This window comes from Danio rerio, chromosome 3, assembly GCF_049306965.1.
Source record: "Danio rerio strain Tuebingen ecotype United States chromosome 3, GRCz12tu, whole genome shotgun sequence".
Lineage (NCBI taxonomy): Eukaryota > Metazoa > Chordata > Actinopteri > Cypriniformes > Danionidae > Danio > Danio rerio.
The window spans coordinates 42617555-42644418 of NC_133178.1; the positions used below are offsets into that span (position 1 = coordinate 42617555).

General features: G+C 37.1%; 1 long non-coding RNA gene across 1 annotated transcript in view; it reads right to left on the reverse strand.

Annotated features, from left to right (window-relative positions):
- The window catches only part of LOC141381266 (uncharacterized), a 186329-nt gene that overhangs the window by 157748 nt on the left and 1717 nt on the right, over window positions 1–26864 (reverse strand). The window lies entirely within an intron of this gene.

Genomic DNA, 26864 nt, shown 5'->3' on the forward strand with positions numbered 1-26864 from the left:
TAATTTCACTCATTCATCAATTCAATTATTTTCCTTCTGCGTAGTCTCTATTTTAGAGGAAAAACAATAATCTGGACAAACTAAAGACATTTTGCAAACATTTACGTTAAATAGTAATTTAAATAATGAAAATATATAGCCTATCTCAATCCTGACTTTAAATAGCGCAAACACTTAGTCTAATAACCAATTATTCGTTATGCCATATATTAGATGGTTCTATATGAATAACTAAAGATGCTCCTTTAATGCACTCGCATGTTATATTAAATTATTTTAAATTACACGTCCCATCCATGCCCAACCTTAAATCATACCTGAACTCTCCGTTTAACAGTTCCAAATAAACTGTTTTGTGTGACATAAAATCTCTCTGGTTTTTGCATATCTTTTTTCTTAACTGTTCCCGGATGTAATGTTGAATTTTTACAGTCGAATTTGAACGAACATTTGAACTGAAATAAAATAAACTGAAAATTACCTTTTGAATATTATACTTCATATTTTTAAAGGGTATTGAATAGTTTGTAAGTGAAATCTGGAAATTGAATATGCATTATTGAATTTATAAGTATGAAAATGTGTTTGAAATATTTTTTCATTGAAATATTCACAGCTTAAATAAACAGATATGTTAAATTTCAGGACCTAAAAATACAAACCCTGGTATTGAAGTCATTAAAATGCAAGAACTTGTTAATACGGTGTATATTTTTTTTCAGTTTGGGCTATTCAACTAGCTTTTTAATTCAATACTTTTGGCATTGATTTTGTTCCATAATAACCAACCAGCGATGGTGATTGATGTGTTTGTGAACGTGATGTATCTAAGAATGTGATGTTTGTTTTAATAGAGTCCATTTCCACCGTTTGTCAATCAAAGGGAGGTGGTATTCACAAACACGCACAGTCAGTGGCACACACCAATGACCAGGAGTCAGAACGATGGCAAATTCAACAAGTTCAAAGGTAGCTTTTGCCAACTGGAAATAGAAGTACTACTTTTAGGCACCCTTAAATTTTTAAACCATCTATTGTGTTTTATTGTGCAACTATAGTATGATAATATTTATAATGATAAGTTGAATTTGATGGTTGTCTCTCACATTGTCCCACAACAGAAAATAGTGTAGATTAGTGTACAATGCTTTAAATTTATTTTAGTCATTTAACAGATTAGTTTTTTTTAAGCAACTTTCCCTGGTAAATACTTACTTTTAGAATGATGTAACTCAGTTACTATTTGTGAGTAGTAAATATTAACTATAAATAATTACTCTTTTAAAAGGAATGTGCCCAACACTGGTAATAAATAAGACAATTTCATTTTATTTATTTTATTTATTATTATTATTTTTTTTTTATGAACTAATACTTTAAAATTTAAATCAGTGGCTGAAGAAAGGATTTTCATTTATACACTTGTGACGTGAAACTGCTAAACACAATCGGTGCAATCCAAATGGGATATATCGCCCTTCAAAGAGAAAAAAATAATAATGACCGCCATGTCATTCCAAAACAAGGTGCTCAAAACTGGCCACTTTAAAGAGCCCTTTGCAGTGAAGGATATTCAAAAATAGAACTGATGGACATTTCAGGCCATGATCCTTTGACCAGGGAAGTTGTTTGGTGTCACACACTCCACTCAATTTGAAAGAGCTCATCCCTAAGCCCTAATCCCTTCAAAGCTGTCACTCCAGACTGGTACACGCTAGGGTTTAGGGCATAGGGGTGAGCCCTTTTGAATGGAACACAGTAAATTTCACACATGTAGCACTGCATTACGTGTTTATATCTGCAGTTCTAATCCATTAAAAAAAAAATCAGAATTTCTTGGAGCTGATAGGCAGCGGCACAGGCTCTTTCTTCTGAGGAAGCATTAATTAGCATCTAGTAGTGATTCAGGTCAAGTGTATGGGTTGCTTAATTTGTGGAGAAATTATACAGGTCATAATAGGTCAACTGAAGGTCATGATAGGGCACATTACTATTTAAAATATGAAAACATTCACAGCACAATGGCACTCATCGGAGCCCAAGCACTAATGGCTCATGTCCCATTTACCTTACCAAAGGAAAAGGAGTAGATTTACATTGAGTGAGCTGCGCCATTATAGGAAGGAAATTTTTAGATAATGAACTAAGTAAACTAATTGAGAAAGTCTCTAATGGTTTTGTAAATTGTAACGGTCCTTGATAAATTTTCCTTACATTCGGGTAAAACTGAATTTATTTTATTTGGTTCAGCTGCAAAACTGAGAAAACGTGTCAGGTCAAAGGCAAAAGTAGGGCATTCAATTATTACACCAAAACATGAAGTTAAATATTTAGATTGCATTTTAGTTTAGAAAAATGGCTGTTATAGTCTAAAATTTGGTCTAAAATTAAGTTTAGCAAGACAGGCAGAGCTCTTAGATACCCAAACTTTATAAATGGTTGGCTAGTGCATTAGTGCAGCCATACTTTCACAACGCTGTGGCCTTTTGGTACAGCGGTAGATCTAAAACAATTTTATTTTTTTAATTGCAGATGGCACAAAACAAGTTTTGTAGAATTGTTATGAAAGTACCTCCACTGACACATTTAAATAATGAACATTATAGTAAAAGTCATTTTTTAAAAGTTGAAAAAGTGTAACTTTTCTGAAATTAGTGATGGTGTTTTTGATTTTTTTAAAAATGGTACTGAAATATTTTCTTAAAGAGCCCCTATTATACATGAAATAGGGTCATATTTTGGTTGTAAGGGTCTCCTTACAACAGGGTGATATGCATGCAAGATAAAAAAAAAACACATACATGGTCTCATAATATGCATTTATGTTTACCTAATTATCCCAGCGACTCCCATATGAATCATTCAGTGATTCATTTGTTCCCAAACCCCTCCTTAGCGAGAAGCTAATCTGCACTGATTGGACCGATGACAGCTTGCTGCGATTGGTCGACACTGCATGCCTTCAGCACGAGACAGAGTAAAATGCCCAGCAGCTAATCAACAATATAAAAGTAGTCACAGTGCATACACACTTCATAGTGTAAGGCGTGGATTTTGGCTGCCAGTGGGTGAATGTAAATACAGATGATGGACAGATGAGTCTCCTATCCTAGCCGTCACACTCTACCTGCTCTTTTTTCACACACACACAAACACACACACACACACACACACACACACACACACACACACACACACACACACAACGCTCCTCCTCAGAAGAACTAGGGAGATTGACACGAGTCTTCTAGCCCCTAGCTTACGATGGCCATAGCAATGACAATCGGCAGTGGAGCGCGATCTCACAAACACATTTAACATTAAATCCGTAAACAAAGCGGCACGCGTTGCGTCAACGTGGCTTTACACGCGATATGAGAATATAAAGAGTTAACCTGATACAGTACATGTGGTTACAAGTAACAAAACACAATTAAATACATCATTTGCAAGCTAGAGTAAACAATGGAGAAGGAGAAACGGAGAAAGAAACTGATCCTGTAACTGATGATGCACTGATCGATGTTCTGACATAGTCCCTTATGGTCTTTCCTGATCCTTCCTTTAACAAACAGCCGATGAAGTCTTCTTTGTAAGCATGTAGTTTCCAGAAGCACTGCACAAGGCTGGGTTATAATGCTGAGGTATTTTTGCAAAAAAAAGAGAGAGTTCCGGCTAGATTCTCGCCTGCCGGAGACTTACCACTCTGCCCGGCTCCGGCTGCCAGACTCGAATCAATCGGCCAGATGAGGCGGCCGTAAGACCGGCCCGAGAGTAATGTGCGCTGCGGCCCGGAGCTGGCGCGACTCAGTATTTATATACCTTTATATAAAACCTTTTGGTATTACATTGGTACTTGATACATGGTATTACAAGCCTTTGAGTTGATATAACGCCTGTGTGTCTGCTTGGTGCTGGTGTGTGTGTGTTAGTGCGCGCGCGCATATGAGAGAGAGAGAGAGAGAGCTTTGTCTGTGTGTGTGTGTGCTTGGTGCTGTGTGTGTGTTTATACAACCAGCTTGGCTGTCTGGACTGTATAGCTGGGTGATTTTCGGTTTTGCTCTCCCCCGCTCTTTAGCGGGATCGGGCGCGGCGGGCAGAAAACGGGGCGGGTCGGGCAGCGGGACAACAAATTCTTAATATAAGCGGGAGCGGTCGGGTTCGGGCTAAAACCTGGCGGGTGCGGGCGGGAGCGGGATTCAAAATTTAGTCCCGCGCAGATCTCTACTACACTGTATTCAGACACTAAATGGGCAGATCCTGGAGGCTTTAATAAATTAACTGATAAGTATTTTGAGCTTAAACTTTACAGACACATTCTGGAGACACCAAAGGCTTATCTTACATCATGTAAAGGGGTTAAAATAGGTGCCTTTTAGGCAAACTCTATAGGAATAGTTGTGTGAATTTGTGTGGAAAATTTTTGCACTTAAAAAAAGTGAGTGTCATTTCAATAAAAGATGGCTGCTCGCTTGATCTGCTTTATATTGGCTTATATTATATTAGCTTATATTAGTGTATTGCTCGCTTGTGTACTCTTGTGGGTGTAGCAGACAATACAGCATTTTTTTCTTGTAACATTAAGTATTCCTTTTCGAATTTGAACTTGATTCGGATTTTGTTAAGAAAGCCCTATTTATAGGCCTAATTGTCATCAGGCAGCCTTGCTTGCTTGTGTATTTGTAAGTACCTATTTTTATAAGAATATTTTTAAAAAATAAATAAAAAACTGGTCATCGCAACACATTTTAGACAGACAATTTAAAAATTTGATTTAAGATGATTTTAACCTTTTTATTATTATTATTACAATTATTTTTCATTTCTGTTTTTGATTTAGATCATGAAGTAAGGCTTACAGCAGACAAATATTCCTGTCAGGACCATCTCTTTCAATCTTCAGTCAGCTTTGTGTCTGGTGATCTGACAGTCATGGCCTTTTCAACCAAAAAATGCGTTTGATATGGAGTATGTGCCTGAACCTTGTGTAAAACCCAAAACACCATCAGCACAACAGTGAAGCATCTTCATTATAGCTTTGCTGAGATGCCTTTTGATTTTGGTGACACTGATGGAAGGAAAAAAAGAGACAGGGAGAGAGCAGGAAAAGAAAAGGATGAGTTTCTGGAGGTAGCACGCTCTTCAGTTCCCTTTACACAAGTGAGGCTGGATTTCAGAAACACACCCATCAGCTTGATAATTCACCTGTTGAGTGATGAGACTGATGGAGGAAGCAAAGAGGAAAGTGAAGAGGAGAAAGTGGAAGTGGCCTGCTCTCTGCTTTCCTCATCATAGGACTGATAAATATGACCTGGTTCAGATTGAGGAGAAGTACAAGAGTGAGGCCGGACTTCAAAAAAACGCACTCATCGGCTTGATAAGACACCAGATGAATCTGATGGAGGGTGGAAAAGCAATATGGAGAGGAGAGAAAGAGTTACAGCTTCTGGATGAGGCCCACTTTATGGTTTCTTCGCAGAAGAGCCAAAAAAAAATATGACTTGGTGAAAAGAAATAAGATAAAGGTGAGAGCACAGCAATAGCAGATCCACAGCAGATCCAGAAATCATGCCTAACAATTACATTATAAGTAGAAGTACATGCAAACTCCATAAAACAGGAAACTAAATACTGTAAGGATGGGTTTTAACCACGGCGATTCGAATTTTAGTTCTGCTGAATGACTAAAAAGTTATCAGCATGATGGTAAAAAAACTGTACATTTCTAGTCAAACCATTCTTCTGCAATCTTATACCAAAAACAGAAATACGGGAAGTATTAATAGCTATAAATGTGGGAGAGTGTTGATATTATGTAATTAAATTGTATTGCAATATGGAGCAATGAAGAAGCTGATGTTAAATCAAAAGTAATTCACAAACACTTGATAATGATATGATTTAATGAAAATAACTGAATTAGTTACAAATAACTGTCTAAAGTGATAAAATATGAAATGATAGAAACATGTGATAATAATTGTACTCAGCTTATATGTAAAAATAAAGTTACCTAAGAAAGAGAGAGACAGGGGGAGGGAGAGAGAGAGAGACAAAGAGAGTAAGTAGGCCTCAAAGACCCTGGGAGCAGTAGAGCCAGAGAAGATAACCTCCAGAGAAGGAGAGGAACAGAGCTCTGGAAAGCGCAGAGAAGAAGAAAAAAAAGACAGCACAAAGTTTACCAACTATTTTGTCTCTTTCTTGACCATGTGACCAAAGCCCAAATACTGAGACATTCAAACTGACCAATTAACATGTGACCACATCGTAAAACCCCCTAAGTCCACACACCAGGCCCTGATCTAATCAATATCTGCCTTTGGAATTTGTGTGAGCCTTCTTTGGTGAAAAAGGCTTTTTTTGGCATATATGATGCGTTGCGAATGGCTGATACACGCGAATTGCGTGGCACGAATAGAGCGTTTTGCGCATTTGACACACTTAACGTGCGTTTCTCGCAAATTGCTCGACTTAAAAAATCTGAACTTGAATGCGAGTGTGGAAAATGAATGAATGAATGAATGAATGAAAAGGAATAAAAGATGTTGGCGTCATACTATCCCGCATTCATTTTACCAAGAAACAGCAGTCAAACGTATACTGAAGCACAAATACCTAGGCTAAACCATGCATTTCCAATAAGCCCATGTTGATATCACAGTTGATCTAGGAGGAGGTGCGGATGGAGAAGAGAGTCCAGATCATTGAATTTAAATAGACCGCTGTGATAGATGTCAGAACTGGATTGGTACACAACAGCTAATGCAACCAGATGCCTAAATTAACGCAATGCTGCATTCATACATATCCGCTCTTGTTTCTTTGTGGTAAAGAGCTGCTAGTAATACATCTGATTCTTGCAAATATTTTTTTTCGCCATTTATTTTTTTGATTCTCGCTTAAAATTGTGTTATTATAACCCCAGCTTGTAGATAATTGTCGCTAAAGTCATTCATTCATTAATTTTCTTTTCAGCTTAGTCCCTTTATTAATCCAGAGTCACCACAGCAGAATGACTTAACTTTTCCAACTTATCCAGCACATTTTTGCTGTGGGGGGAACCAGAGAACCTGGAGGAAACCCATGTGAACGCAGGGAGAACATGCAAACTCTACACAGAAACGGCAACTGACCCAGCCAAGACTCGAACCAGCAACCTTCTTGCTGTGAGGGGACAGCACTACCTACTGCGCCACTGCGTCACCATCGCTACAGTCAGTTTAAATGAAACATCACAGATTTATACAAAAAGACTGAATGAAACTGGATGAATTTTGGAGAAGGTGTTGGATATTTTCTTGCATCTCTAAAGCTCTCTAAAGATAGTGTCTTTAATTCCAGCACTAGAGAAGTGTAAGAGGTGAAGCCTAAAAGCCTTTAGGTGAAGTGATTTTCCTCTGAAGATAAATGACAGCTCTGCTCGTTCTTTTGTTCACCCAGAAATAATTTATGGCTATATTTAGAGCAAATATTTTCAGTCCTCTCTGCATCCAGAGCCTTGAATGACGAACACTGCCTACGGTACATCACTGGAAGCCAAATTTACAATTACTTCATACAGCATTATAGGTATGACGTTCAAAGCAAAAGCGCAGAGGCACACCACACTGTGTTTCAGTATTTTCAGAACACTTATGACTTTCATCCTTTTGCTGAAATATCCTAACACTACTATTAAAGCATTCAGTCACTTTGTGTCAGGGCAGTTACAGAAAATTGACCACAGAACATTTTGTCTGTTGAGCGAGGATACTGCAAGGTAATTGACAGTGTGCCTTATGAGAGAAAAACAAGAGAAAAACTACCTCTGCTGAGAATATTTTGAAATCTTTCCAAGGTGGCAATACAAGAACAGGATTATTTTTGATGAATGTCTTTACACTTCAGGCCAGTGAAGTACCCAAAAGTTTTCTTATAAAAGGGCTAAAAACCAAATACCCCTGAGAGCCGTGGGCGGATGTTCAATATACTAAACTATATTACGTTAAAGTTGCCATGGGTAATTTACTAATTTGATAATATTTCAAAATAAATGGAAATCCTTACATTAAATTGTATTGTCCAATGCAATATACATTTTTAAAAAATAACAATTTGCAATAAAAACATAAACAATGGTATTTATAACACAGTGGGGTTCCATGCTAAATACACTAGTCAAGCAGAGTCTGCCTTTGACTTGATTTGCTCACCAAAGTCTCTGCATTGTCAGGTAACGGTATGTACATTGAAACAAAACCAGATTAATTTACACCATTTAATCGAAACATTTTATTTCAGTTTGCTTTTAACAATTAAACAAACAAAGGGTTGCATTGGGATTTAAATTCTCCCTCTCTTCTCAGATGGGATGGCAAGCCAAACCAAAGGTTACCATGGTCCAACTTTGGCCTGATGACCCTAGTTTAGGCATCTCTGCTTTAGGCAATCACAGAGTAAATGTAATTAGATTGAATAAGTTTTGTGACAATAATATACCACAGTGATCAACATGTAAAGTGGATTTAAAAAAAAAAAGTTTCTAAAATTCTCCAAGAATGGATGTAGTTCAATCCTTCAAGGTCAACTCTAATGAAAGGCTTTGATCTACTGCAAATGCTACTGCATTGAACTCAAACTTTTTAGATTTTCTGTATCTGTTGTAATTATAAGCATTAAAAACATTTAAAAGATGTAAAAGACTGAAGACAATTTTGAATTATATTGATTGTCACATTGATTAACATTTGCTTAACTAGTTTTACAACAAATACAATAATTAAATTATGGTAAGTACAGAAAATCCATTGGTTAACTACAATAACTCTCAAGGTGTATGCACACCTTGCTCTCAAGGTCAAACAACAACAAACAAGGTCAAGAATCTTGGTGTGATTCTGGAGTCAGATCAAAGTTTCAGTAGTCATGTCAAAGCAATAATTAAATCAGCATACTATCCTTTTAAAAAACATTGCAATAATTAGATGCTTTGTTCCCAGTGAAGGCTTTGAGAAACTTGTTCATGCTTTTATCACCAGCAGAGTGGATTACTGTAATGGACTTTTTACTGGCCTCCCCAAAAAGACTTCTGAAAAGGATTCTGAACAGACCCAGAAAATCAGAACACATCACATCTGTCCTCAGGTTTTTACACTGGCTTCCAGTTAAATTCAGAATAGATTTCAAAGTGTTTTAACTTGTCTATAAATCACTAAGTGGCCTCAGACCTCAATTCATTACAGATATGCTCACTGAACACAAACCTAACAAATCACTCTGATCTTTAGGATCAAGTAAATTAGAAATTCCAAGAGTTCAGACAAAGCAGGGTGAATCCACCTTCAGCTACTACGCCTACCGCTGCTGGAATCAGCTTCTATCAATGATCAGTTGCGCTACAACATTATAGGCACATTCAAATCAAGACTGAAAACACATCTGTTTAGCTGTGCCTTTACTGAAGGAGCACCATGCTACATATGACAGATCATACTATTGTCTTTCTTTTATTTTTCATTCTTTTATAACCAGTTTTAACACATTTATTGTTTTTAAATATTTTAACCATTTTTATTAGCTTTTTTTCTTTTATTCTTGTTTATGTAAAGCACTTTGAATTACCATTGCGTTTAAAATATGCTATTTAAACAAACTTGCCTTGCCTTTTCTTGCTCAATGTTATCGACTTATTTTTGTAATAAAACCATGGTTAGTTTTCATAAGAGCTGTTTTGAGTTCTCTTATTTGTGTTCAGTTGCTCTATTATTTTCCTTTAATAGTTACAATAATCAATATATATCACACAACACATGGACATGTCCTCAATAATTTCTGGTGATGCAATACATATTACCCACATAAAAACCAATTCTAGCAACATTTTAGCTGATTGCACAACATCTCTACCTCTATCGGAGATTTCAGTGTCAAGTATGGTTAAAAAAACACCAGTATTTACTAGAAATTACTATAGTATATTTTCATGTGGGTGCCTGACAACTGATATTATATTGTCATTCTGGCATTATAAAAGGAGGGGCAATGTATTGACAATAATATTGTTTATCGCAATAAACAGTATATTACACAATATATCGTACAACAAAAAGTAGATATTGTGACAGGCCCAGTCCAATCAGTGTACAGTTATTTTTAACACATCTATGCACTGCTGCAGAAAGACTTTGTGTGTTTTATTATTTTTGTGGTCATAGTCTGTTGAAAGTAATGTGTTATTTCTAATAGTTTTCCTTGGTTGAATATGGTTGAACTGAAAAAAAAAATAATGTCATGATTTAACAATTTTCTGGATGAGGAATTGGACATTAACTGGTTCTCTTTTCTTGTTATACGCTCAAGAGATTATTTAGGGAGCGTTTGAGTGGAGATCAGACACAATTTGCAATGCACAATTTCAATATTACTTATTACTGCAATTGATATATTTCACATCTGTGGGGATACTTTACACACATTTCAGAAACGATCTCAGATCAAGTTTAATCGTTTATATGCATCGTTTTAGTGATATATAAAAATCCAGTCCACACAGAAGAGTTTCAATTTTACCCTTTCAGCAATACACAGTGAGAATATTTATTCCTGGTTTTCATTAAATAAATCAAATCAAATCAATATCATTCAATCAATCAATCAATAAATATTTGGCAGGATCTTTCCGATCAGTATTTTTACAGCTGATACCAAGTACCGATTCTTTGTCATGGTGATCAGCTGATACAGAGTACCAAAGTTTCAACCTTTATAATGCATAAAGCACATTTTCCCTTCAAGTATGAAACTTAAAGGGCACATAGTTTACCCCTTTTTTATGATTTAATATTAATATTATGGTTCTTCTGAGTATGCCAGTTTAGGTTCAGTTCAACACACAGTTCAGATGTTTTTATTATAATGTGTTAAAAAGTGTCATGTTGGGGGCGTTTACACATTTTGCTTTTTTTTGTGGGCGTGTTGCTTCACAGTTTCGGCTTCCCGCCCAACATAACAAGGGGCGGAGCAAAGAGCTCCTACGCTCTGTGTTTGCAACAGACAGGCTGACAGACAGAGAGAGAGCTAAGTTAAGCTGAGCTAGGATGAGCATTCAGCCGTACATGTACGAGTCGGAAACAGACCAAGCAGAGAGTACAAAATCGTGTCTTTGACACATGTAGTGTCCCGAATCGTCGCGCCACCCAAGCCTCCACCAGGGCAAACACAACGGCGCCGCGCAAAGCCGCTGACCCGAAGCTCCGCTGCGTGCACCGTGACAGAAACCCACGCCGCGCCGAGCCGAGCCGCTAACCAGAAGCTCCGCCACGTGCACCCCGACAGAAACCCACACCCAGAACCCCGAAATGCAAGCGCAGCGCCACGCAAAAGGTACAAGCAATAAATCCGATTAGAGCGATAATGTGGAGAATATTGATCTTGTGTTGAGCGGAATGAGCTTTTCATAAAAAAAATAGAGCAAGGGTGTTCCTTTAATGATATCGCTTTGACTCACACACTGACAACGGCGGACATGCAACAAGTAACTGAGGATATGGTCGTGACGTGACGCTGTCAAGCAATATTGGTGGGCGGGAGGACCGCACTTCTACTTAAAGTTGTGGTCGGTCTAAAAACCGCTCCAATTGGTCCACTGTTTTTTTGTTGTTAAATTGAAAAAAAAAAGGACTATGTGTGTTTATATCACCCCAATATGACGGTCTATACACTATACTTGCACACATGTCTGTCCAAACAGCTTGAAAAGTAGATTTTTCACCATAGGTGCCCTTTAAGTGAAGATCTCTCCGTACCTAAGAGAATAAATTAAGAATGCTGCATATAATACCTCAAACACATGTCTTTTAACCATTTAGGTGTGAACTACCCATGGCCAGAAGCAGCTTTACAGAAAATAATACAACACAGATATAAAAATTGGTAAGAAAAATTACAAACAATGCATAAAGAAAAAAGAATGAAAGACGAATTCAACTTGTCTCAATCAAAAAAAAAAAAAAGTTTAGAACGTATATTTGATGCAAAAAAATTAAATTCCAACCTAAAAATTCATTACTTTTTTACAAATAGGAAATTTAGCGATTGCTCCGATCATGTCACTGCAGCTCAAAACACTGAAAATACAATGGTTCCACTTGCAACAAAGAAAGCATCACTCTCGGCAAAAGATTGTAACAGGATGCACTGTCTCTGTATTTTAACCGTTGTGACTAAAGTGCATTGATTGCTCATGCCCCCACGCATCATTTACCTCCTCACATGTTGTGGCTGCTGTGGGCTGTGCATAATATACGGGAGTGCACGCATGTCTTCCTCTGCTTTTAAACTCATAAACAAACCCCTGCTATCGGTTCATGAGATTGGCCAGATTGGAGAGTACTGATCGAGTCATTAACAGTAATTATTGGCTGATACCGATCTAGGGAGCATCCCTATTATTAATCTGTACAAAAAAATCTATATACAATGTGCAGTGCAAGAACATTAATCCCATTTCAAGTTTCATTAAAACTATTAACCTAACTGAGTAAATAACTGAACCAGTCCGATTGGTTGTGCATCGTACAATAGCCAACATACATTTCCTTGGAAAACCAATTTAACATTTCAAAGTCAGTTGTAGAAATAAATGCGACTTGACTGCAGTCAGAAATGAAGCTGAAAGCAGCACAAGCTAAGCTATTCAAGTCTTTGACTTTCCGGAATATTATTTTAAGCATCCATGACACTGAAGAAATTTGACCCATTTATGCACTTTCTGAGCACTTTAAGCTGAGATGTGATGGTTTGTAGATGTTTAAATTGGCTGTAGTGTTGACCGTTTTATTATTATTATTATTATTGCTATGTTGTGTTTATTTTAGAGCACAAATGTGACTTAATGTTGAGAATTGTGTATCTTTGAGCCTATAGGGGAATTACCAACCTACGTCCTGCATGTCACACGGGTTCAATAGCAAACTTACCCAACTCACCGGTTGTATTGCAACATTACACTTATGAATGGTAATGAGAAGTAAATGCAAGTTTAGGCAGTAACGATGCTCAGAGTCAGAAGACAAGAAGAAAGACACATATTTGCATTTCAGTTTTTCAGAAGAAAGAGCAGATGCATTTGACTTTTTATAAAGTTCCAGATCACATCAGTAAGAAAACGTGCTTTAGTTACTTCATTTGACAAAGGATTCATTTACAACAGACCTGGGTGTTTTATTTCCCCCAGACCACAAGCGGACCGCATAAAGGCCCAGGAGTTATGACTATGGATTAGAGGTCGCGAAATTTAGCGGTTTTTCTTTTAGCGGGTTTTTTAAAGCATGACGGTAAAACATGAGCGTGGTTATAAATATATTAAAACATGTGCTTGTTCTTAATAAAGACAAAAAAATACAAATTTGTGGATTTTCTTACTTCCGGGTTCAGCAATACTGCCGTTGTGACTGGTGTATTCTGGGAAATTTTCTTACCCTTTGGTTTTGAGTGTGGTCCTGAAAAATCTTCCTTCGAAAAAGGGTATCTACCCCTTCCCCTTAGCCCTGCGCCTCCAAGCTAAAGAGAATTGGGACACCCCTACCCCTCGTTTCCCAATGTGTCCCAATTCTCTTTAGCTTGAAGGCGTAAAGGGAAGGGGAAGGGCTAAGGGATAGAATTGGGATTGGGCCTAAGTATTTATTTTATTTTAATTTAACCACAAACAGGGCCTTGCAGTTCGCAGGTCTGATATTGCGAGTCAACAAAGGGTAGTTTCACATTTAGCATCATTTATAGGGGTGTCAAAATGATTTCTTTGGTGCACCGCGATGCAGACGTGGACAATTCGGTATATTAATAATCATAACCAGTTATTGTGTGCTGAAGTCATTTATCTCATATGCGCTATGTCGCCGTAGCTTACTAGGCGAGCACGAGTATTTACAACGCTCCAACTACTTAAAAACACAGAAGCTGTGCACAATTTCACTGCATCTGTTTGCTGGAACAGTCTTTCACTGACATTTACAGCAGAAGCCCCTACTTTACTGAGATTGAGAGAATGAAAGTAAACTCCATTTCTCTCTCTCTCTCTCTCTCTCTCTCTCTCTCTCTCTCTCTCTCTGTCTCTCACTCACTCACTCACTCACTCACTCATGCACTGTGGGCCCATTTGACCTGCTGGTGTGACTTATTCTCCCCTCTTGGCTGTTTTACAGAGATACTTCTGAATACAAACATGAGCGCGTGCCTGCAGAGTTTTCTCCACCGTGTCTATCATCAGTGTCACTCATCTGTGAAGAGCGCAGTCGCAAGAGCCAATTGCAGCCGTTTTTGTTGAGGGTCTGACTAATTAAACGGGTGTAAAAGAACTTGGTAGACAAGGATCAGAAAGCGAGTGGGATATTTATATTTGTTTATATTAATTGCTATAAATGCTCATGTTGTTTAAAGGTACAGTTTATATACCTGACAAAATTGTATTACAAATAGTATATAAATATATTCATACATTTTAATACAAGCATTCTGCTGTGAAGAAAATATAAAACTGTGCATGGAAAGCACCATCAATGCACCGTGATGCACCGAGATATCAAATTGAACTGAATCGATGGCATGATAATCGTAACCGAACCGAACCGAACCGTGAGACCAGTGTCGGGTCACATCTCTAGTCATTTACGTGCTCAGTTTTACTATTTCAAACGGAGACATGTACAGTTTGTTCAGGGCTCAAATAGGAAAGGATGTACATGCAGAATGTCACGCTTAAGGCTTTCTATGCACAGGGAGTTGAAAAAAAAAAATCAAAACATTTCAGAGTGCCGCAAGTGAATCGTGAGTCATGTGACAGGAACCAACCAGGCAGCTTCACACTATGTATGGAATTACACAGTAATAAAGGTAGACTACCTCAGATTAATGGTTTAACAAATCCAGATACAGATCCTCTCTATGTGATGATCATCACATATCCACATCACATTCAACCTGACTTCAGTGCACTTGTTCATCCCAACACAGGCTAGAATTCTCTCACCGAACATAAAAAAAAAAAAAAATTAATTAATAAAAATGAATTAAGGTGAAGCAATCAAACAAACAATCCTGTGGTATTTACATGAGGTTGATATTGTGATGCTGGTCATTAAAATATTTTATGTAAAATTCACTTAAAAAAAAAAAAAAACTTTATAGAGTTTTTATAAATGTTTATTGACTAGTTTCACAGAACATTTGTAGTAACACTTTAGTTTAGGTCACAACTCATGCTATCAACTACTGGCTTATTACCTGCCAATTATTAAGATATTACCTGATCATTAGTAGTTATGAAGTATGATTATTCTACATCTCTAATCTTACCCAAAACCTAAACCCAACTACTACCCTTCTAACTATTAATAAACGGTTAATTAGTGGTTTATTAAGCTAGTAGTGTTAGTTAATGGTTTGTTAATATTATGAATTGTGATCTACGACTTTTTACAATTAATTTATTAAAAGTATTTTGTCCTTTTCCTTTATTTGCTGGTTTTCTTTACAGTCTATAAAAAACAAGAATCGTCTTCAAGGCATCGTTAATTTGTGTTCAAAGAGTTCCCCTGTGAAGTCTTGCATACTATTGCGAACAGCAGGTGTTGAGGATGGCACATGAAATACTAGGAGACAGCACACACACCCTAAATAAACATTTTGAGTGGATTCCCCTTGGTCGACGTCTAAGGACAATAAGATGTTCCCCAAATCGTTATAAATTTACTTTTGTGCCTGAAGCAATTAGGTTATGTAATAAATGTAGTTAATCAATGGACTATTATTTGTTTTTTGAACTTGCTGTTAAGTGTTGATGTTTATTGTGTTAAGTGTGTCATTCTTGTTATACTATATGTAAAGCACCGCCATGTCGAAATAAATTGCCCCAAGGGAATTAATAAAGTTTTAAACTAAACTAAACTAAGTGTATTGGTCTGACCCTCTAAAGCCGCCTCAGAGTCTAATGTGGGCCCTTGGAAAAATTAATTGCCCACCCTAGGTTTAAAAAGAAGGCACAATTAAACAATGAATGATCAGAAATACTAAGCTCACTTTTTACTCATTACTCGCATGGAGAGCCTTGCTCGCAATGCTTTGCTTCTTAGACTTTACACACCTGAAACTTGCCTACAGCACTGACTCACTGTTGCTCTTATAGTTGTGTAAATTGCTTCCTTATCCTCATTTGTAAGTCGCTTTGGATAAAATCGTCTGCTAAATGACTAAATGTAAATGGAGAGCATTTTGCTAGCAGTGCCATATGTTGTAAACATCAGCATTGCTGAAACACGCAAACTCATTTTCACATATTCTTCATAGTTGTAAATGGGAAGCATGGGTATGCATCCCCCAGGAAGTTTTTTTTTTTCTAGGCTGTTGTCCTAAATATTCAATATCGCACTTTCATCACTGGAGCTATTAGAAAACAAGGAGCATCTGAGAGCTGGTAGCCATGGAGACTGCAGGATCACTGATGTCGGCCCAATCCAGCCTCCAAGAGCAGCTTCATTCTGCAGGATTACACAGACTGAGATTTGAGGATTTTTTCAGGAAAGGAACATGGATAATAATCTTGTTCTGTTGCTTTAAGACTTATATTGAACATTCTGTGCTAAATATTTGATAGATGAGATATCTGTTGTAACAAAGCGTAGAGAAATAAGTCTGAAAAAATATCATTAAATGTGACAAATATTACTGTGAAACGGACACTTTTTTCTGCTAACATATGACTATTACAGCCCTTTTGATTATTAGGCCTTACATTTCTGCATGGTCATGGGGGATATAAAGTATCACCCATTAAAATGATCAATGAATCTATTCAGTTTAATGCTAATTCTAGCTGCATATATATGTAACAAAGGTTCTTTGTGTGGGAAGAAGAAGACAGGGTCGGCGTTGAGGTAAGTAACAGATTTTTTTTATTTTCTTATCAACTGCAAAGGACAGCTCCCACTATGTGGCCGTCGTTCAGCTCTCTCTCCCGACTGTTCCTCCCGTTCTCCTTAAGACGGGTGTCTCTCCGGCCCAATCACTAGAATAAACAGGTGTTGCTTATTATTTCGGATTGGCCTGCTGATTAGCCGCCGGGCTCTAAGCATGCTCTCCCCCTTTATTGGGTATTCGATCATGCTTACCTCTCCACAATAATATATATATATATATATATATATATATATATATATATATATATATATATATATATATATATATATATATATATATATATATATATATATATATATATATATATATATACAGGGCTCGAAATTTGGGAGAATTTCTGCAAGTGGTTAAAATTTTTGTGTGCGACCAGTTTTTACTGCAAAATGTTCACCACATGCACAGATTCGGGAGACATTCACGCAGAATGCATCTCTAAGCTCTTTGTCTGCACTTGAAATGCGAAACGCAGCGCTCAGGAATGGTTTAAAACAGTTGTCATGTCAACTTGCTGCAGTAAACAAAGCCAAGTCCGTAATGCTTGCCCCGCCTTCGCGCTCTTCCTATTGGCCCACCACTGCTTTAGCACTGAACGCGAATGATTGGTTAATATCAGCTGTCAATCACTCAGCGCCTTCTGGCTTGGGATGACAGAGAGAGCTACTACCGCGAAAAACTGTAAAGCGCTGAAGATGAGAATGAAGATAACACTGACAGATTTAGTTTTAGAAACCATCTAGTTACAAATAATGACACATCTGACAAGTGATCATGTGCTGAATGTTAATCCACCATGTACACTTTTCCAAGAGTAGAAGACTTCCATTGGCTTCAAGTCCGCTATGAAAAGTCTGTGGGATAGAGTTTTCGGGTAACTGTTTACCACATCTAGCACGAGAGCTTCAGATTAATCCTTCATATAATCACTAGATGCTGTCCGCCGTGCAAGGGGCAGCTATATGTCAAATTTAACACCATGTACACCATCACAAACTGGATTACACTGAGTAAACTAACATCGCTACTCCTAAAAAAAACGGTATTGCTATTAACATGACGTATGCATATAATAAGGTACAGTATATGTCAAAAGCATCAGTGCAATATCAGACAGCACTTGTGAGAACAGCACAGTTATATCGTTAACAGATTCAAGCAGTGCATGCAGGGCCAGTAAGCGCTCCGTGTATGCTTTGGTCACTCAGTTATGTTATAAAAATGAATTTTCTTGTGATAGCGGGATTTCGTTGAGACATATTTTCCTCACGCTTGCATATATATATTAATTTTATTTTTGTTTGTTAGTTTGATTAGTGTTGATTTCAAATACAATAAATATGTTTGTATAAAACTTGTTGTAACGGTGCTCATAATTGGTGGGTGCGACTAAATTTTGGCTAATGCGCCTACATTTTTTAAGTTAGGAGCACCGGTACTACCAAGAAAAAAGGTTAATTGTATGTATGTATGTATGTATGTATGTATGTATGTGTAACTATATATATATAGTTACACATACATACATACATACATACATACATACATACATACATACATACATACATACATATCTATACTAGGGATGCCACGGTTATCAATATAATATTGAAACGTACGTTACGACCTCCACGGTTCAATACGCGCTTGTGAATTGCGGTTTCCTCAGTTTTGTGTTTAAATAATTTTTGTGCGTTTTATATCTCTCCGAATTGACTGTGTGCCCGTAGGTCCATAAGCTGAGATGAGGAAACTCCTCCCCACAGGTAAATATCCAATCACTATGCTCTAAAGTTAGGGGGCGCTTAACCATCATTCCACACTTTAACATTGCGAGCCACGGTGAAGTGAGGCAACAGTACAAGGAAGCACCGGTAAAGTGGGGCAACAGTAAGAGAAAGCGCCGGCGTCCTTCAAACCTGTGGAGTGAGGACATTTCGGTTTTGCCGGTAACTATAATGCCAATAAAAGAAAAAATGGTAAACAAAAAATAACTGAGTGCAAGCATTGTTTTACACGTAAAACCATGACTGCACATCTGCAGCGCAATCACCCAACAATATCACTGTCTGAAGGCAGGATAGCAGAGAAGGTAATAAAGTCCTCCAAAAATCAACAATCCCTCGCTGAATCTTGCAAGCAAACATACCCAACTGGTTCCGAGAGACACATAAAAATAACAAAAGGCAGTACGGGAGTTTATTGCTAAAGATTTGCAGCTGTTTTCAGTGATTGGAGATGCAGGCTTTTGTCATTTTATAAAAAGCACCCGATCCGCATTACAGACTACAGTCTCGCATTTTTTCAGCACCAAGATAATTAATTTGGTTTATTTATGTTTACTTAATTACAAAAATGTTTATTAGAAATGGCCAATTTATCTTTATTAACTTCACATGTATGTTTATTTTCAAAGTGTAGGATTTTTTGTGTTCCCCAGTTTGTACATGGGCTACCAGCAGCTGTGAGATTTCAGTGTTCATTTTTTTTACAATACAATACATTAGGAACTAGTGTACTTTTCTTGGCTTTTAAGTAAAACAAAATGAGTATTGCAATAAATCGTAGTGCTGCTTGATTATGGGAAAAGTCATTATCACGTATTGTAATCACGATTATTCAAAACGATTATCAGTTGAAGTCAAAATTATTCGTCCTTCTAAGAATTTATTTTTATATACAAATATTTTACAAATTATGTTTAACAGAGCAATTTTTACAGTATTTCCTATAATATTTTTTTCTTCTGGAGAAAGGCTTATTTTTTTATTTCAGCTAGAAAAAAAATCAGGTATAAATATTTTAAAACCTATTTTAATAGCTCAATATTATTAGCCCCCTTAAGCAATATATATTTTTGATTGTCTGCAGAAGAAACTACTGTTACATAATGACTTGCCTATTTACTCTAATTAAGCCTTTAAATGTCACTTTAACCTGAATACTAGCATCTTAAAAATTTCTAATAAAATATAATGTACTATCATCATAGCAAAGATAAAATAAATCAGTTATTAGGAATGAGCTATTAAATCTGTTTAAACTGTGTTTTAAGCATCTTCACTGTAAGAAAAAAAGTCCTTCAGTCAAGAGCAGCGATTGGATTTTGTCATTTTGTTGTTTGATTAATAATAAAAACAACAGCAGGAATACCGCACGCTGTCACTTTAAGAATAGTGCGGCTCCGATATGGTTTCTCTTTCACGTGTCTTTTGATTCTCAACTTGTATGTATATTACACAAATGAGGATTAATATGAATAATCACTAAACACCGTGCATGTATTTGACCATTAAAGCGCTTGCATTAGGATGGCGTTAGATGTGCGTGTGCTCTGCTGTCTGAGGCTAAGCGCAGCGCGCACACACAAAACAGTACGTGCTCTTTCGTGCTTTTAAAAATATGAATGATGCGCATCCCATGCTGCAAAAGTTACATTACAGCACGTCACTTTCACGTGGAACTGGAAAGGAGGCGGTATATGATGAAATAATCGTTTAACTCAATTAATGGTTTTTCATAATCGTTATGAGCCGTAATCGAAATCAAAACCGGATTTTCGATTAATTGCACAGCCCTAATAAATCGTTTTTATATTTTTTCCTTAACCTCTTACTGTTCCTGTTGTCTATAGAAAAGAAAAAAACGTGTCAAGCCATGAGAACCGAAGCAAACCGAAAACCGTGTTTAAAAACCGAGGAATGTATTGAACCGTGGGCTAACTGTATTGTTGCATCCCTATACATATATTTACACACATATTCACCTCTCACTTTATTAGGTACACCTGTCCAACTGCTTGTTAATGCAAATTTCTAATCAGCCAGTCACATGGCAGCAACTCTGGCATGTAGACATGGTCAAGACGATCTGCTGCAGTTAAAACAGAATGGAAAAGAAAGGGGATTTAAGTGACTTTGAACGTGGTATGGTTGTTGGTGCCAGACGGGCTGATCTGAGTATTTCAGAAACTGCTGATCTACTGGGATTTTCATGCACAACCATCTCTAGGTTTTACAGAAAATGATCAGAAAAAGAAAAAATATCCAGTGAGTAACAGTTCTATGGGGGCAAATGCCTTGTTTAAGCTAGAGGTAAGAGGAGATTGGCCAGACATATAGAAAGGCAACAGTAACTCAAATAACCACTCGTTACAATTGAGATGTGCAGAGGAGCATCTCTAAACGCACAAAACATCCAACCTTGAATACAATACAACCTAAGATACAATACATGCAGGCTCTCCAAAATTTGACAATAAAAGATTGGAAAAACATTGCCTGGCGTGATGAGTCTCAATTTCAGCTGCGACATTCGGAAGGTTGGGTCAGAATTTGGCATCAACAACATAAAAGCATGGATCCATCCTGCCTTGTATCAACAGATCATGCTGTTGGTGGTGGTGTAATGATGTGGGGGATATGTTCTTGTCACACTCCATTAGTACCAATCTGCAGCAACTGCATGATGCTATCATGTCAATATGGACCAAAATCTCTGAGAAATATTTCCAGTACCTTGTTAAATCTATGCCACGAAGGATTAAGGTACCTGGTAATATTAATGTGTACCTAATAGAGTGGCCGATGAGTGTATTTTGTTATATTACAAAAATCTTTACTGTGAATTACTTGTTTGGAACTGTAGTGTATCTTCATCATGTCTGACCTTCTTATTTTTTGTATTCAAACTAAAAAAAAAATCTAAATAATTTTCCTTTAAAACAAATTTAGCACATCCCAAAAAAACTAGAGGATCTTGTATGTCACCAGTATAGCTCACTCCCACTTCCTGCAGCTTTGTTTGCTTTGTAATGAAAACTGATTTGTGGTTGTCAAGCCTATCACAAAATGATCCACTTTCAGCACAACTCGTACAGCACAACGAAATCAGTTTCTCTCACAGGACCGCAGGGAACCGGAGAGCTTCTCATCAGAGACTGGCCCAAAACACATTACACCTGCCACGGCGGGCAGGACTCATCATTACAGATGAAACCGACACAACGCCATGGAGACTGGAAGACGAAGAGGTGGTCTGATCCCGAACCAGCTTTAATCAGAGGTGTGAACCACAGCTTCAGATCAGAATTTGATGAGTAAGTCCCACATATCAAACGTTAACCCGCAGCTTTGATCGCCGAGGGCACGGAGGCCAGAGTTGAGAAAAACACCCTGCATATGGAGATCCTGGAAATGTACCATCTGCTAATGAAAGTCTTTTTGTTTTTATTTGGTCCTTCTTGGCTTGGCTCAGAAACTGCGGCAGAACACTCTAATGATCTTTCCTTTTCAATTAAGCAGCGAAACCTGAGCACAGCACAGTGTTCCAGAATTAATTGCAAGTCCAATACGAGAGAGTAACCTTAATCAACAAGCATCCTCAAGGTACTTTCAGATGTGAAAGTGAAGAAAACATGAAACATAACTGGCGCCCCCAAGCCCCGCAAACAAACAAAGGCCTGAACATATATAGGGAACAGGCTTGATCACTTTCAAGACAAAAAAAAAATGCATTAATTAGAAACACACAGACAAAAAAACAACAACAACACAGCTTTTGTTATTTATCTATGGAAGCTGCAGTGAACAGTCAAATCATTTTCTCATGCTAAAACTATTATATGTAGACTACAAAGCCGATTACTTTGTTACTGATTACAAATTACATGACACATTTTGTAATCCATTATTTTTTAGATCATATAATCATACACTGTAAATAATGCTGGGTTTCACACAATTCCTTCATGTTGTCCCAATACAAGTCAATTAAGTTAACTTAATTGTTTTAACAAATTTAAGTGGATTGAACATAAAACAATTAAATTGTGCCAAAAACACAAGAATTGTACTGATTCAGCTCCATTTAAATAAGTTTGAACAAGCAGCAAAAATCTTTTTTTTGAGTGTAGTAGGTAAACATCTATAATGTCTTAAAATCTCTAAAGACACATTTGTTTTAATGTAATCAGACTACTTTTGGATTACATTTAGACTACTTTTGTGCTAACCACAGTGCTTCCCACATATAGATTTTATTTGGGCAAGCCGCCCAGGTATATTAATTGGCCGCCCAAGTAGCCTATATTTAGTGACACGTTTTGTTGCTATTATTATTATCATCATCATCATTTCAATCGGTTTAGCCATTTCATTCTGTGTGCATAAGACCTGTCAACACACCTACAGACAGTCTGACGAGCTCTGCAGACCCACAGAGACATTCCTTTTGGCACATAAAAAATACGTCTCACCTGGGTTTCTAAATCTCCTAAAATGTTTTTTTTTTTCTTTCATTAATTGTATGCGTTTTTGCATTACCTTTTTACTTTTAATTATTTACATTTAATTATTTATTCTTGAATCTAAACAACTCAGATAAACTTTATACTTTACTGTATACTATATACTTTACTATAAATGTACACCCATTAGTAATGGTTAACAAACGCATTTGCCTTATCTAAATAATCTGAATATTTTAATCTTGTAATTATGATCCTTTTTAGAGATATTGTTTTTTTAACCCATTTCTGTCATTTATTTTCTTAGTTGCTGTATATTTTATTAATTTGATGATGTCATTAGACTATATTACATAGGCTACTTTATATACATATCTAAAAGGCTTTGGCTTTTAAGTTTGACCTGTCAGTGGTAGCACATGCAGATTTGACCTGTCAGTGGGTGCACATGGCTCCAAAATAGCATAAAAGTAAGAAAAATAGTGGATTAATTTTTTTACTCTAACCCATAGAAAAGAAATATTGTATAACAGTGTCATAATAAATAAAAATATCGTTAAAATTTCAATTATGATGTGTTTGTTGCATATAGTTAACTATATATGTGATGTGGGTAACTAGTGTGAAGTATAATTCAACCCTATGGGAAGCAACACTGGTTAACAAATTTTTATGTCACACTGAAGAATGATAATCTTGTGTTATTTTGACAGATACAAATAAATTGCAATTCTTTATCAAAAACAAGAGCCTCAAAAACTTTTAACTTTTTAATGTGCAATAGACAGTTAATATGTTAAAATATGAACACCAACATACCCTGCTGTTAGTCTTACTTTGCTGTAAGTAGCCCAACACTGAATAAAACAAAATCACATTAACAGTAGAAAACAGCTACAAAACTGATAAACATGAAATTAGAGCAATGTCACTGAGCAATGTCACTGCTCCATTAAACATTATAGAAATCCACAAGAAGTGCATATGACTGTACCAATGTCACATAACCCATGAATGCAAATCTTCACTTATTGTAAAAATATATAAGAGTTCACAAAAAAAAAAAAAAATTGGAGAATCAATGAATTGAACAACTTCCTGCAACTGTGTAAATATTACACTATGTAATCCAAAAAAATTAACTTAACAAATGGTATTTTATATACTGCAATGGTTTAACAAGTTAAAATGTTCTCAGATATAGTAGGTTTATCTCCAGAAACGGTTTTATGGGCTCATTTATTACTCCATAAAACACCCATAGAATCAGAAGATCCATGATTGACCATATATGGCTCGTGTCGTGAATATTAATGAGCTCTGCTGTGATGTGCCATCCTTACAGACATGCAGAGCATGATGTACACTGAACACGGACATATAAAAAACCAAACAGAGTAACTGTAATGAAGTTCACGGACTTTTGGCCGCCGGGAAGAAGGAGGCGGAGAACCGACGCAGTTTTAAAATTTTTATTAATAACAGGGACGGCAGCTCCTCACGAAGACTGCTGTCAAACTGAAAGCAAAAGTAAAACAATATGTCCGGGCCCGGTCCTCCCGGCTTCCTCTGCCATCGTTCCTCCTTTTATGGTCCAGAGCTCCTTCCGTGGGATTCGAGGCAGGTGCGCACCGCAGGCGTATCTACTTACGCGGTGGCCTCACTCCGTTCCCACGGCTCTCGGCCACGCCCCCTAGCCACAGTAACGTTAACCTATTTTGCTATAAGCCTATAAAGGCTAAATTATAATTAAACTTGATGCCATAGTCATGGAAAACACAGCCAGGAATATCAATCTCTGCATGATCAGATGACAGTTGAGCTGAGTGATTTGACAAGATTCAGCATCTACACATGTTTGTTGAAACATACGCTTTAAACTTCACAATATAACCTGTAAATCTTCGATTTTGCGTTCTGAGGCAATTTGGCGCTCACGATTTTAAAATAAAAGTCCTATATAGATGTGAAAAATATGCTTAAAAATAACTAAGAGATCAAAATGATCTGTGTTGTCTCACTAGAAAATGTTGTTGCTTATCAAACGCAGCAAGAGGTGTGCATATTAATAGTCTCAGCGCTTTTTTTATGATCTCAAAGCTTGATGTAATGGCTGCTTGTCAGCTCTGGATGAACGACCCAAATTAGGCATACATGCAAATGCAGAGCTAGGGCGTGGCCCGTGAGTCTTGTCACAGTTTGTTTTGTCTTCCGTTTGTCCACCGGGACTTTACACTTGTGGAATTTACATGAGATGGCGAAAACAATGGTGACTGAGGCTCACAGTATGCCGTATACTGATGTTTTAATATTCTGCTATGCCTTAGATTTTAATTATAGGGCACCTTTATAAGTAGTTTACTTTATTGACATTATTTTTAAAAATCTGAATCCACATTACATATTTTCCATTACTACTCAACTCTGACTATATGATGTGTTGAAGTTAAAAGAAGTCCATTGAGCCTTGCATTTGTATAGTTATTTTTTTCCCAGGGACTTCTTTAAAAAGCCATTAAGCTTCAGAAGTGCCGTCTACAAAAGGAAGCCTCCTACTAAGCACTCAGAGTCCCCACAGAGCCTGGACTTTTTAGATGTCCACAAAAACCTTGCATCTACTACTTATATTGGAATACATTGTACTGCAGAGATGAAAGAGGGTGTTTTGGTTGAAGTTGAAGCAGACAAGATTAACAATTAAAACTGCAGAACAGAAGATCTTGTCCTCTGGTTACAGGGAAGTAAAGCTTCAAAGCCTCCACTATTGACTTGAAAACTATGTAACAGAACGAGCATCAAAATCAGGAATAAAGGTGATTTAGGTGACTGAATGTGGCACAGTTGTTGGTGCCAGATGAACTAGTTATTTTAGAAACTGCTGATCTTCTGGGATTTTCACACATGACCATTTAAAGTGGAGACCATGGTAACCTGTCAGATACGCTTCCTTGTGAACAAGAGCTGTAGTAGCCTTTTCTCTTTTCTTTCGGTTCTGCAGGGAAATGCTGAAAAAAACAGCATTTGCTAGTTATGTAGGTTTTTTTTTTAATCAATGAACCAGCAGAAACCAGCACATAACCAAAGAACCAGCTTATCACCAGAAATTAACCAGCATATGACTACCATATAACCACTACATGACCATCAAGGAACCAGCAGAAACCAGCACATACCCAAAGAACCAGCTGATCACCAGCAATGAACCAGCATATGACTAGCAAAGAACCACTACATGACCAGCAAGAAACCAGCACATAACCAAAGAACCAGCTAATGACCATCAAAGAACCAGCAACGAACCAGCAACAAACCAGCACAACTAGCAAAAAACCAGCATATGACCAGCACACCAAGCAAAGAACCAGCAGATGACAAGTAAAGAACCAGTACATGACCCGCATTTTAACCAACAAAAAATGAGCAAGAACCAGCACATGACCAGTTAAGAACCAGCAAAGAATCAGCATATGATCAGCAAAGAACCAGTACATGACCAGCAAAGAACCAGCACATGACCAGCAAATAATCAGCGAGAACCAGCACATAACCAGCAAAGAACCAGCATGTGACAAGTAAAAATTCTAAATATGAACAGAAAGAGCAGCACATGACAAGCAAAGAACCAGCACTTTAACCAGCAAAGATCCAACATATGACAAGCAATGCACTAGCA